Below are 11,336 nucleotides of genomic sequence, written 5' to 3' on the forward strand. Positions count from 1 at the left end.
AGTCCCCTTGCATCAGGCCAGGCTCAGTCCTGGAGGCCACAGCCCAGACCCTGAGCCAGCCCAAGGGGGGAACCCACACTGAGGGGTGCCCAGTGCATTTACGGGGCACATGGAGATGAGCAAATTCAGTCAGGTCAGTAGTTCATTGTGCAGCAATTTATCAGGCACTGCAGAGAAGTAGAGACATATCAGCTCTAGAGCTAGAAGGCCCTAGGTTCGCATCCCATCTCCACCACTTACCAGCCAGGTGGCCTTGGGCAGGTGATTTGACTGATACTGTTCCTCAGTTTCCCCACCTTGAGAGTTATTGTGAGGATTAAATGAACAACTGCAAAGTAACGTAATAAATACACATCAGCTATTATTATTATTATCATTATTGTTATAAGCCAGGAGATGAGAACTGTTGACACAGGCTGCTAGGTCTCTTTTCTCTTCAACCATAAAAATAGCACCCCCCATTCTTAGCTAGGCATAGAACTGCCTGGCCTAGAGACTACATTTCCCACCTTCCCTTGCAGCTAGATGTGGCCATGTGACCAAGTTCTGACCAATGGGATGTTGGCAGAAGTGCTGGGGCTCACTCCCTGGGAGTCTCCTTAAAGGACAGAGGGGACACCTTCTCCCTTTTTTCTCCTTTCTGGGATTAGAATGTGAGCACGGAGGCTGGAGCTGGAGCAGCCATTGTGCACTGCGAGGTTGCAGCTGTGTGTCAAGGACGGCAGGGCAACAAGACAGTAGGAGCCCGGGTCCCCAGTGGCCATGGACTCTCATACCAGCCCTGACTGCCTGTATTTATTTCAGCAAAGAATAGAAACTTTTCTTGCTTAAACCACTAATATTTGAAGTCTGCCCTGTGTGAAGCACAACCAAATCCTTTTTAACGCAGAGATGCAGCAGTGAGGAAGACATACAGTCCCTGCCTCGTGGGGACTTCAGTTGACTTGAGAGTTGTGGAGGATCCATAACCATGTAAACAAAGAAGGAAATAATTGCAGTTGTGAAAAGAGCCATGAAGGAAATGAAACAAGAGAATGGAGAACAATAGGGGGAGTGGAGGAGGCATTGACTGACTCTGGGAGGACAGTTCACGGAGGGCCTTGGGAGGAGGGAACAGCCGAGCTGAGATCTGAGGTGGGAGGAGGAGAGGAGAGGTAAAGGAATGAAGATGGACCCCCACCCTTCCAGGAGCACAAGTCTGGGGTGGAGTCTGGTGGTCCTGGGCCCCTAGCCTGGTCCTGCCTCTTCCCAGCTGTGGCACCCAGGCGAGCTATTTCTCTCTCTGAGTCAAAGCGTTCAGCAAGTACCTGACACATAGTAGGGGTCCAATGAAAGATGGCTGTTTTAGAACACATGGGTGAACCGTGCATGAAATCATAGAGGGGACAGAGGTAGAGGGTGGAGGTGTGTTCTGGAAGTCTTCACAGTAGAGGGAACATTTAGATTGGGTCCTGAGGGGGGACTTCCCTGGTGATCTAGTGGTAAAGAATCCTCCTTCCAATGCAGGGGACTCAGATTCGATCCCTGGTTGGGGAACTAAGACCCCATATGCCATGGGGCTACTAAGCCCGCACGCCACAACTACTGAGCTTGTGCGCCACAACTACTGAGCTTGTGTCCGTCAACCAGACAGCCCGCAGGCCTCAACCAGAGAGCCCGCAGGCCGCAAACTAAAGAGCCCACACACCACACTACGAAGAGCCCACGTGCCTAGGGGAAGAAAAGGTCTTCTAGGAGTGTGGATCACACCCCCTTTCTACTTGCCATGCACTTTGGAGCCAGCCCCACCCATCATACCTCCTCAGAGCCTAGCTTCTGGTTTCTCCATTGGCCAGTCCATTCTAGGTGGGGTCTGAAATACAGGCTGGGATTGTCTTCTAACCCCAATTTAATCCCTCCTGCTTCTTTTGGTCACACCCATTGCGTTCCCTCAACCGGGCAGTGGGGACCTTCTGGGCTGGATTCTGTGGGTTCCCAGGTCCGGCAAGGCCCTGCTGAACCAGGACCCTGCCCAGACCCCTTGCTGTCCCCTGGCCTCTGCCACACCACCCTGCTCTTCCCTCCTGCCGTGCGTCCCCTCTCTCACACTCACAAAATCCAGCCCACCCACTGTGCCCTCTGCCATTGCCACCACTTACTCTCACCTGCCCTGGCCTTTGCTTTCAATTCATCCATGCCACTTCCTCCAGGAAGCCTTCCTTGATGTCTGGAGTAGAGCCTTTTCTCTGAACTGTCTGTAGTTCTACCATCATAGCCTGTATTTATGGATCTATTTGATTCGTGTCTGTTCCCCCCACTAAATGATGAATTGATCCTGTCCACAGAGGCACCCACAGCACTTAGCACAGGGCTGGCACAGAGTAAGTGCTCAGCAAACACTTATTAAAGGGAGGAAGTAGGAGAATTAGTCCAAACTTCCAGGAAAGATGAGAAAACAGGCTGAGAGGCTTGGCCCAGGCGGGAGTCAGGTCTCCTGTCCCCGGGGTGAGCCCTCCATTCTCTCTCCCTTCTCCCCTCTGCCAGCTTAACCCAGGAGAGAGCAGACCGTGGGGTGGGGGTGGGGGCAGTGAGAGGGGTGGGAAGGAGCTGCAGACAGAATACCCAGTCCCCTGGGGAGGCAGAAAGCTGGAGCTGGAGGGGAGACTGAAGCTCGCATCTGGTTTGGCCCACCTAGGCCTCAGCTCCTGCAGGCCTCACATCCACCTCTACACCCCGCCTAACCACGCCCCACCCTCCCCCTCCTGGGGAAGCACCGGAGGGCCCTTTCAGAGCTGCCCTTGGATTTGTGTGCACATACAGCCAGTTATATGGTGCTGTGCATGCATCTAAACATCAGTTCCTGAGACAGAACACTGAAACCTGTCTTGAGGCTTGCGGCCAATTTGTTCCTGTATTTAGTATACGAAAGCCCCACCCCTCCACAAAAGGATGGTGAGTGGACCCAGGAGGCCTTGGTTGAATGGAGTCCTAGGTTTGAATCTAGCCTGAGGGGCTCCCTCTCTTTCCTGAGGCCTAGCACTGCCAGCTCTGTCCCCCAAGCTCTGGGACCTGACCCTTTTGTGGGTCTTAGTGTTCCCATCTACAACTTGGAACTAGAACTCCGTCCCCAGCCTGCCACTCTGGGGCGCTGGGACAGGCGCGGGAAGTCAGCTGGGCGGGCAGAGGAGAGGGTTCAAGGAGGCATCATGGGACACTGGGGCAGGGAGTCAGGAGGCTGGGGCTTTCTGGAAGCTGTCCGTGGTTGAGCCCCTCTGCAGTGAGGGCAAGGCCCGGGCTGGAGGTGGGGAGAAAGGCCACCCAGCTTTGTAATTGGAGGATACAGTGTACCGGGAACCTGGAATTCTCCCGGTGCCCTCCACCTCCCCCCACCAGACTGGCTGTCCCTAAGGCTTATTATTATGGCTGCTGTTATTGAAAGATTCCTTTTCCCTGTTTCCCAAGCGCGAACCCACAGCTGATAAGGATGCAGTCCTGGAGCTCACAGCCAGAGGCCTGTGGCGGGGGCGGGGGGGCGGGTTACCAGAGCGTGGGCTGCCACGGGGGGCGCTGCGGCAGTGGACCAGGAGGAGGGCACCTGGCAGGGGTGGGGAGTGGTTCTGAGGAAGGCCCGCAAGAAGAGAGAAAGCCCCAAGCCAAGAGCTGACCCTGAGGCCTGGAAGGAAAAGATGGGAAGGGCTTCTCAGGCAGGAGGAACAGCATATGCTAGGGCCCGAGATAGGGCAATATCTGGGAACCACAGTTATTGTCTGGCCCAGGGGCTGCGTGGGAGCATCACGACCGGTGGTGCTGGCATGGTACCCGCCGTTGGGGCCTTGAACGCCGAGGACAACCCGCTTCTTCGCTCCATGGGCGGGGCTTGGGCGTTCCACACCCCCTCCCCCGCCTCCTCCCCTCCTCCGGGAGGTCCGCGAAGGCTGGACCCGCCGCTTCCCTTTCAAGTCTGCCTCCCGGAGGCTCCGAGCCGGCCGGGCGCTGGGGCCGCTGCTACTCCGCCGACATCAAAGCCCGCCGTCCCGGCCTGATCCGGTTGCTGGAGTGGCGGGCGAGCCGGGAGGGAGGCAGGTTGGGGCGGATTCCCCTTTCATCCCGCGGCTCGGCCGGCGCGCCCTCCGGGAGGCCCTGCACGTCCCTGCAGGGCATGTCCCTACAGGGCCTGGCAGTCAGGGAAGGTAGGGGCTGATGGGGCCTCGAGGCTGCGCTGCTGGGCCCAGCAGGGGCAGAGCCTCCATCCTGGTTGGGCTGTGTGACCTCGGGCCTGTCGCTGCCTTCTCTGTGCTTCGGCTTCCACAGCTACCCTCCTCCCTGCCCAGGAAGCCCTAGCACCGGGAAGATTCTGGGCAGATTCCCTAATGTCTGGATTACTGAGATCCGAGCAGGGAGCTAGGGCTCACCTTGGTCGGCAGCCACCCTAAGAGGCAGCTATACTTATCACCCCCATTTTACAGATGGGAAAACCTTGGCCTTGGGAGGTCACACAGCCGGCTAAGTAGCAGAGCTGGGTATTGACCTGGGTTTGTTTGTTTGTTTGTTGTGTTGTTTTGTTTTTTTCTCCAGAGACTTGAAGCTTAGCTGCTGCCTCCGGGATGAGAAGGGCAGGGCTCCCCAGAGCCCAGGCAGGGAACCATCTCAGTCAACACAAGAACCCCATTTGGGAGGTACCGTTATTATGCCCATTATATAGCTAAGGGACTGAGGCACAGAGGAGTGAAGGGTGGGCCTCAGTCTCACGGGAAATGACCAAGTCAAAATTTGAACCCACACTGAGCCGCGGTGCCTGATTTGATAGCTTTGGCCACAGAGAGCAGTGGTGTCACCACCACCATCCCCCACCTCACGGGCCAAACAACACACAGATACAGAGCCTGGAAGTGCTTCTCTGTGCAGGGCCTTATCTGCCAAGAGAGGGCGGTTTTAATGGGCCTCCCCAGGATGTCAGGTGCACTCAGTCTGGGGGGATGGGATGGGTGCCCGGGTATCAGGCAGATGCCACCCCAACCCAGAGATTTAGAATTCCTCCCTGGAAAATCAGATAATCAAGGAAGTCACATACCGTGAAATGAGTGTGATCCTTGCCAGAAACCCACAGGGAGCACCAGAGAATCATCACACAGCACCTTACAGGCAGGGAAACTGAGGCGCAGAACACAGCAGGGAGCCCCCTCGCCCAGCATTTATTGAGGGCCTCCTGTGTGGTAGGGTCTGGGCTGGGGACCTGTTCAGTCCCTGTACTCCTGGAACTCAGGGTCTGATGAGAGTGGTCCTCTGTACATCAGTCATGTAACCATTGTTCAGTTCTGATCCAGGAGGGCTTCCCTGAGGAGGAGACATCTAAGCTGAGACCTGATGTTTAACAGGAGTCAGTGAAGCTAGTGGGAAGAGCATGTCAGGCAGAGGCGAAAGCAAGTGCAAAGGCCCTGGGGGCATGAAGGAGTCTGGCCTGCTGCAGAAGAGGGGAGAAGCCAAGGAGAAGGCAGAGGGGCAGGACCTCGGAAAAGCCTGCCTGGGCCAGGTCAGTGCCTGGTGGCAGGAGAAGAGGCAAGGTGAGGGGAAGGGGAGAGTGAAGGCTGGCAACCACCTCGGTGACACCCCAGGACTTCAAATCTCCTTGAGAGAACCCCGGCTGGGAGCAGGATTAAGGTGGGAGCTGTCTCCAGCCCTGTTCTAAACCCAACTCTGTTGAGCTACTAAAAGAAAAAGGAAGGAGATCAAAAGGGAAAATTTGCAAGTTAGATTTACCCGCAATTCTATTAAACCACCAAAAGCTGTTGGAAAATAGTATTAGGGTCTTAACCACAAACGCTGAAAAGCCCAGCCTGGAAGGCCCATGGAGGCCCGGCCCTGTCCACCCTGCACTGGGGCAGGAGGGAGGGGCCGACTGGATTGGGCAGCCTGGCCTGGTCTGAGGGCTCAGCCAACATGCAAACTGAGTAGAGCTGGTGGCTCCCCAAGATGGGGTCTGGGCTTCTCAGAAGTGTGCTGTGTACAGGGTAGAGCTGTTTCCACCCTAGTCTTTGCCTTGTTTGTGGAGGGGGGAGGGGGGCTCTGGAGGAGGGAGGGAGGATGGAATAGGGAGGGAGAGAGACAGTAGCAAGGGAAGGAGGGAAGAGGGGCGAGGGAGGGAGAGGAGGAGCCTGCCTTGTGCTGGATGGCAGTCTTCGAGGGGTGTCTGCACTGTGGGACACCCACTTTGGTTCCTTCCCTCTAAATAATATCAGCTCCCGGGATGGTGGAGCCTGGACGCTGGCCCTGAGCCTGGGGAATCTCCAGGTGGGTCTCATCTGATCCCCACAAGGACTGGACCCCAGTCATGAAGCTTGGCCAGACTCCCAAGCCTGGGTGCTTGACCTGGGGCTCCCCACGCAGACTCTCCCTGGGGCTAACCCACAGGTGTACTGAGGCACTGTGTGTGTGTATGTGTGTGTGTGTGTGTGTGTGTGTGTGTACCCTCGCGCACACGTGTATGTACCTGCGCACACATGCGTATATGTTAAGGTTAGGTTAAGAGTACAGACTGGCTGCACTGGCTGGGCTTAGATCCTGGCTTAGCCCCTTACCAGCTGTGTGACCTTGGGTGAGTGACCCTCAATCATGGGGCATACGTGAGTTAATCTGAGGAACCCTGCGCTACAGCCCCTGAAACAGAGTAAGTGCTCAGTTTTGGCTATTACGATTATTATTCCTTATTATTCCAAAAAGGCTGACTGTGGGATTCCTTTAGGAACACGTTCTAAACTGGAGGGAGGGGGGTCTGTGGATGGGCCTCAGTAAGTCCTAGAAGCTCCTGGAATTGACTGCAAAGCTTTGTGTGTGGGTACATTTTTCTGGACAGATAAGGTCCTTAGCTTTCGTCAGAAGGTTTCATGACCCCCCGAAGCTGCGCCTTCTTTCGCCAGCGTCGATGGCACCCCCAGTGCTTGGAGGGCCCAGCTTCTGGGGCTGCCTGTTGCCTGGGGTGGCTCGGCAGGGCAGGTGGGTGTCGGGCTGTCCTGCTGACCCACCACCGGCACCCGCACTTGGGAGGCCATGTGTGACCAGGGATAATGAGCCCCCAACTCAAGGGGAATTATTATTATTATTATTATTATTTTAAATAATTTGGACAGGCCATGGGAATAATTCCTTTTATTTATTTATTTATTTATTTATTTATTTATTTTGGCTGTGTTGGGTCTTCGGTTCGTGCGAGGGCTTTCTCTAGTTGCGGCAAGCGGGGGCCACTCCGCATCGCGGTGCGGGGACCGCTCTTCATCACGGCGCGGGGGCCTTTCACTATCGCGGCCCCTCCCGTTGCGGGGCACAGGCTCCAGACGCGCAGGCTCAGTAGTTGTGGCTCACGGGCCCAGCTGCTCCGTGGCATGTGGGATCTTCCCAGACCAGGGCTCGAACCCGTGTCTCCTGCATTAGCAGGCAGATTCTCAACCACTGCGCCACCAGGGAAGCCCAAGGGGAATTATTTTTTAAGGTTGAGACAACCCAGCACATTGTATCTAAACCAGCTCCCTTCTCCGGGATGGGGGAGGCACGAAAACAGATTTCAAAGGCGAGCTTTGAATAAACAAAACACAATAAAAATAACCCTTAGAACCCAAATGCTGAATGGCAGCCCCAGGCATATTCAACCAGCTGATGCCAGCCCTCTCGACAGGCACAGCCCACCAAGGGGCGCCTGCCAGGAGCCTCCATGCATCTGGGGCCTAGGGGACAGGCACCCACACCTGCCCCCCCCCCTCAGCAGGCCACCTGGCTCAGCCCCGCCCTCCAAGCCTTGCTGGGACTCCCGCCAGCTCCATCCTGGTGGCTCTGTCAGGCTGGAAGGGTCCTTTGCCCAATTCTCACCTGCTGAAGTCAGGGGCCTCCCCATCTGGCATCCTGGAAGTTGTGAGTATATGGCAAGGGGCAGTGCCCCCCCCCCCCCAGGGAAATGTGAACCTGCTCCTGGGAGGTAGTGCAGCTTTGCAGGTTCCAACCTTGGTTCAGCTGTGTGACCCCAAGATGGTGGCCACACCTCTCTGAGCCTCATGTAGAAAATGCAGATCATCACAGTACCTCCTTCACAGGATAGAGCTTTGGCTCCCTCCACGGTAGTCCTTGAAATTAGGACAGGAGAGAGGCTGTCAGGGAGGCCTGGGCATATATGAGCACGTGGAAGGACCATGAGTTTCAGTATGCCAAGGCCAGGAGCCACGCCTGGGCCACCAGAACACCCACACTTGCTGTGACACTCTGGGTCTCAGTTTCTCCATCTCTACAATTAAATGACCTTGAAAGTGCCTTCTCCGATTTCCCAGTTAGACTGACAAGTGGGAACACTAGGAGCAGAAAGTGTGTGCAATGCAGAATGGATATAAAATCGACACCGCACCAAAAAAAAAAAAAAAAATCAGTATCACAATACAAAAATACACGCGTGTAAGCACTTCCTTGTATGATGCAGAATAACTCAGGAAAGTGCCCAGCAAACGTTGTTACCTAGTGGGAGGGACCAGGGCCTCGGGGGGGACGGCTGAGCGGGGCTTTCTTCTCTCTGGTTTCTGGCCTCTGCCTACCGATGCTGGGCATGCGTTATTTAGTCGATACAGACACGCAGGGGTATTTTTAAAGTCCCTTTGGAGCTTTGCTGGTCCTGACCTCCTGCCTGATGCTGACCCAGCTCCCAGGGAGCTGCCCTGAGGGAGCTGGGGACCCATGACAGGATTTGGGGTCAGGACAAAGCCCACTCCTAAGCCGATCTGTTACTGCCACCTCCAACAAACCTCGTGGACCCTCCTGCCAGCCCTCCCTGTAGCCCCAGCCCAGCATTCACCACCAGTTTAATGTCTGTGTCCATGATCAGCTATACAATTTGCAAGGGCCCAGGGCAAAGTGAAAATGTAGGGCTCCTTGCTCAAAATTGATTAAGAATCTCAAGATGACGGCTTTAAACTCAGTGGAGGGCCCTTTTAGGCAAGCCCCTGTGTGGCTCACTGCAGGGGTCACACACTGCGAGCCCAGCCCCATCTGTATCTGCCTGGCCACCACCATGTGGGCTCCCTGAGGCAGGAGTGTGTCTGTCATGTTCACAGAGCCTGGTACACAGTAGATGCCCAATAAATGTGCTCTGTGAATGAATATGGGAGAAGGAACATAACTGAGGCGTGGGCAGAGTTTACCATCGATGGGCAGTCTGTGTACGCTGGCAACAGTCCTGCCCTCCTGGGCCTTCCCCTCTGGGCCAGAGGAAATCTGGGGCTAGTTTTTCTGGAGGAGGAAACCCTCACCTCAGAAGAGGCAGCTGCCCTGTGCTCCCCTGCACACCTGCCTGTACATCCCTCATCACAGCACTTCTCACTGACTTCTTATCTGGAGCTCAGCTGTGTGACCCTGGGAAAGTGACTTAACCTCTCTGTGACCCGGTTTTTTCATCTGTAATATGGAGCTAAGGGTGTGCCTACTTCACAGAGCTGCGCCCTCCTTCATGGATCAGTAAGCTCCGAAGCATGGCAGTCTTTGGACCAATGTCTGTACAAGGACCTGCTCGATAGCCTTTGTCACTATGCCTCTGTGATCCCCGGCGAACTCTGAGCTCCATGAGGACAGGGCCCAGGTCTGTCTTGCTCACGTGGATTCTTGGTTAACATTATGGAATGGCTGTGGGCTGTCAGAAGTTACTCAGGAGCCATCCTAGGGAGGCATCGTCCCCTGGAGAATGCACACTGGGGATCTGGGCTGCCTGGGCCAGCAGGTTTCTGGAAGAAGATTCTTTGGGGTTTGCTGTGCCCTGCAGCTGGGGGAGCTGGAAGCCAGCCCAGAGCCCAGATGGGGGCTCCCTGGGAGATTGCGGGTGTCACCACAATCCCCAGGGCTGCCAGGTGCAGACAATAAATCCGGAAACCCTGGCGGGTGAGTCATTAAGGGTCCCCAAGGCCTCATGATGGGAGATGGCAGATGAGCTGCCCCTGGCTCTTTGGGTCCAAGTGCCACCATTCAAGAGGGTTCCAGAAGCCAGTGATGGGTCCAATCTCTGCTGCTGGCTCGGACTCCACCCAGCATCCGAAGCTGGCTCCGATGGGCCCAGACAGCACAATGAACATCACCAGTGTCACCCCCTTTCCTGAGGCTGTTTACAGGGGAATGTTGAGGCTTGTGGAGGTGGCAGCATGCATTGTCTCCATGGAGGGGTTTGACGGCCCTCGGCAGGAGCCCCTGGAAGCTGCAGACCATCTGTCACTTAGGGCATATTTGGGAGGGAAGGACAACAGGACCCCAAAAGGGAGAAATGTCAGGGAAAGGGAGGACATGGCAGGGCAGGGGCTCGGGGGGAGTTAGGATAAATGGCACAGACAAAGGCAGCAGGAATGAGCAGTGCGCAGCCCCACATGGCCGGGCAGAGGGGGTGTGTGTGTGTGCCTGTCTTGGCTAGGGGAGCTCCGGCGCTTCCTCCTGCCTCATCCACAGCCCTCCTGGGCCCCTTGCCCTGCCCTGACCCGTGCTAGGAATCGCGGCACCAGCCTCGCTGCAGGGCCTGTAGCAGTCCCGTCCCTTCCCGTGCTCCTGGTCTGCTGTCTGGGTCTGACCATGCCTCCATCTCACTGTCGTCAAAAGGCCCAGGTGTCCACCCCGTGCCCCAAACTGTGGGTTTGGTCCCCCCACTCTGTGCCCCCAGAGCCCGGGCCTCCCCTCACAGCACTTGTCACTGTGTCCTGCAATCGCCCATTCGAGTCCATGTCCCCCACCAGACTGTCCCAGGGCCCAGCGTGTGAGTGGCAAACAGGTGCTCACCGAACTGCCGGCAGAATGAAAGTGAATGAGCCCCTGGGGCAGCTCATGTCCCCGGAGCCCACCGTGGGACCGGCTCTCTCGGGTTCCACGTCTCCAGTGGCACCTCATTGCCATCCGGGCTCGGGGGCTGGGGGGGGGGCTCTCTGACCACGCCCATGTCTGGAGGCAGCGCTGCCCTCCTGCCTCCCCGTGGGTCCAGCCCCACCCTCTGGGCAATTCTTGAGGCTTCCAGCTCACAGGACCCTTTGCTCCTGTCCTTTCGCTTGCCAGTCTCCACATCCTCCCCAAACACCACCTCCAAATACATCTCTCTCCCTCCCTGACCTTGCCCTGTTCTCCCTGCCTCCAAGGTGCCCTTCATGCAGAAGGAAGGACCTGGGGCAGGAAGGGTCCTCCAGACCACTCTGCTTGCCCTGGGGCGAGGGAACCCCAGGATTGTACGTCGGCACCTCTTCCTGCTGAATTTGAATCCTGACTCCAACCCTTCAAAACGAAGTGACCTTGAGAAAGAGATGCACCTCTCTGGGTCTCGGTTTCCCAGCGACAAATGGTTGTGAGAGGACACGGGTGTGGGTGGC

The sequence above is a fragment of the Balaenoptera acutorostrata genome, chromosome 6, assembly GCF_949987535.1.
Source record: "Balaenoptera acutorostrata chromosome 6, mBalAcu1.1, whole genome shotgun sequence".
Taxonomy (NCBI): domain Eukaryota; kingdom Metazoa; phylum Chordata; class Mammalia; order Artiodactyla; family Balaenopteridae; genus Balaenoptera; species Balaenoptera acutorostrata.